General features: G+C 67.2%; 1 long non-coding RNA gene across 1 annotated transcript in view; it reads left to right on the top strand.

The window, feature by feature from the left end:
* Positions 1-2,500, top strand: part of LOC127594510 (uncharacterized) — a 13,074-nt gene that overhangs the window by 8,472 nt on the left and 2,102 nt on the right. The window lies entirely within an intron of this gene.

Here is a 2,500-nt window from a genome sequence, read left to right as displayed (position 1 = left end):
ACCTTCTAAGCCTTTAGCCTTCCTTCACCCCCTGACTCTTACCTACTACAGCGCCCCTAACGACCAAAAGCGGTACTGTCCAACCCCTGGTACCTCCCGGCCGACCCCTGGTACCTCCCGGCCGACCCTTGGTACCTCCCGGCCGACCCCTGGTACCTCCTGGCCGACCCTTGGTACCTCCCGGCCGACCCTTGGTACCTCCCGGCCGACCCCTGGTACCCCCGCCCATTGAAATGAATGGGGGAATTTTTTTATTTTCCCAATTCGAACAAGAGGCCTCCTCCCCGGCCACGCTCGGCCTCCGGGCCGGGCCGGGGCTTCGCCCACGGTACCTCCGGCCCTTGGTACCTCCCGGCCGACCCCTGGTACCCCCGCCCATTGAAATGAATGGGGGAATTTTTTTATTTTCCCAATTCGACCAAGAGGCCTCCTCCCCGGCCACGCTCGGCCTCCGGGCCGGGCCGGGGCTTCGCCCACGGCCCCTCCGGCCCCCACCACCTCCGCGGGCCGTGTTCCAGCGCTATTCACCCCGGCCAAGAGCCCTCTTTCCCGGGCAAAGCTCCGCGGCCGAGCCGGCCCTGGCTTACCCCTGGTACCTCCAGGCCGACCCCTGGTACCTCCAGGCCGACCCCTGGTACCCCCCGGCTTACCCCTGGTACCTCCCGGCCCACCCCTGGTACCTCCCGGCCCACCCCTGGTACCCCCGCCCATTGAAATGAATGGGGGAATTTTTTTATTTTCCCAATTCGACCAAGAGGCCTCTTCCCCGGCCTCGCTCGGCCCCCGGGCCGGGCCGGGGCTTCGCCCACGGTGCCTCCGGCCCCCACCACCTCCGCGGGCCGCGTTCCAGCGCTATTCACCCCGGCCAAGAGGCCTCTTTCCCGGGCAAAGCTCCGCGGCCGAGCCGGCCCTGGCTTACCCCTGGTACCTCCAGCCCGACCCCTGGTACCTCCAGCCTTACCCCTGGTACCCCCCGGCCGACCCCTGGTACCCCCCGGCCGACCCCTGGTACCTCCAGGCCCACCCCTGGTTACCGCCAGGCTTACCCTTGGTACCGCCGCCCATTGAAATGAATGGGGGAATTATTTTATTTTCCCAATCCGACCAAGAGACCTCTTCCCCGGCCACGCTCGGCCGCCGTACCCCCAGCCTTACCCCTGGTACCCCCCGGCCTACCCCTGGTACCGCCAGGCTTACCCCTGGTACCTCCAACGGTCTTTTGCCTACTACACCGCCGTCTGGCGGACACAAACGGTATGGCAGACCACCTCAGCCATTGAAATGAATGGGGGGATTTTTTTTTTATTTTCCCAATCCGCCCAAGACGCCCCCCCGCCGGCCACGCACGGCCACCTCGCCGGCGCTCTCCTCCGGTGCTCAAGATGACTTCCGCGGGCCGCGTTCCAACACATGTAATCCGACCAAGACGCCTCCCCGCCGGCCACGCACGGCCACCTCGCCGGCCCCTCTCCTCCGGTGCTCAAGATGACTTCCGCGGGCCGCGGTCCAACACATGTAATCCGACCAAGACGCCTCCCCGCCGGCCACGCTCGGCCACCTCACCGGCCCCTCTCCTCCGGTGCTCAAGATGACTTCCGCGGGCCGCGGTCCAACACATGTAATCCGACCAAGACGCCTCCCCGCCGGCCACGCTCGGCCACCTCACCGGCCCCTCTCCTCCGGTGCTCAAGATGACTTCCGCGGGCCGCGGTCCAACACTTTTAATCCGACCAAGACGCCCCCCCCGCCGGCCACGCACGGCCACCTCACCGGCCCCTCTCCTCCGGTGCTCAAGATGACTTCCGCGGGCCGCGGTCCAACACTTTTAATCCGACCAAGACGCCCCCCCGCCGGCCACGCTCGGCCACCTCACCGGCCCCTCTCCTCCGGTGCTCAAGATGACTTCCGCGGGCCGCGGTCCAACACTTTTAATCCGACCAAGACGCCCCCCCCGCCGGCCACGCACGGCCACCTCGCCGGCCCCTCTCCTCCGGTGCTCAAGATGACTTCCGCGGGCCGCGTTCCAACACATGTAATCCGACCAAGACGCCTCCCCGCCGGCCACGCTCGGCCACCTCACCGGCCCCTCTCCTCCGGTGCTCAAGATGACTTCCGCGGGCCGCGGTCCAACACTTTTAATCCGACCAAGACGCCCCCCCGCCGGCCACGCACGGCCACCTCGCCGGCCCCTCTCCTCCGGTGCTCAAGATGACTTCCGCGGGCCGCGTTCCAACACATGTAATCCGACCAACACGCCTCCCCGCCGGCCACGCTCGGCGCCGCCGCCGGCCATCTCCTCCAGACGTTCCAACCCCTGGTACCTCCCCGCGCGGGGAGGTAAAGGGGAAAAGGGAAAAGGGGAAAAGGGGAAGGGGAACCGGCCGACAAAAGGTTGGGTCGAGGCACCGCCGTGCCTCTCCTCCGGTGCTCAAGATGACTTCCGCGGGCCGCTTGCCAACACCGCTCATCCGACAAAGACGCCTCCCCGCCGGCCACGCTC

Source organism: Hippocampus zosterae, unplaced genomic scaffold (genome assembly GCF_025434085.1).
Source record: "Hippocampus zosterae strain Florida unplaced genomic scaffold, ASM2543408v3 HiC_scaffold_180, whole genome shotgun sequence".
NCBI lineage: Eukaryota > Metazoa > Chordata > Actinopteri > Syngnathiformes > Syngnathidae > Hippocampus > Hippocampus zosterae.
Note: the sequence above shows the minus strand (reverse complement) of the source record. Positions and strands in the feature narration are given on the sequence as shown.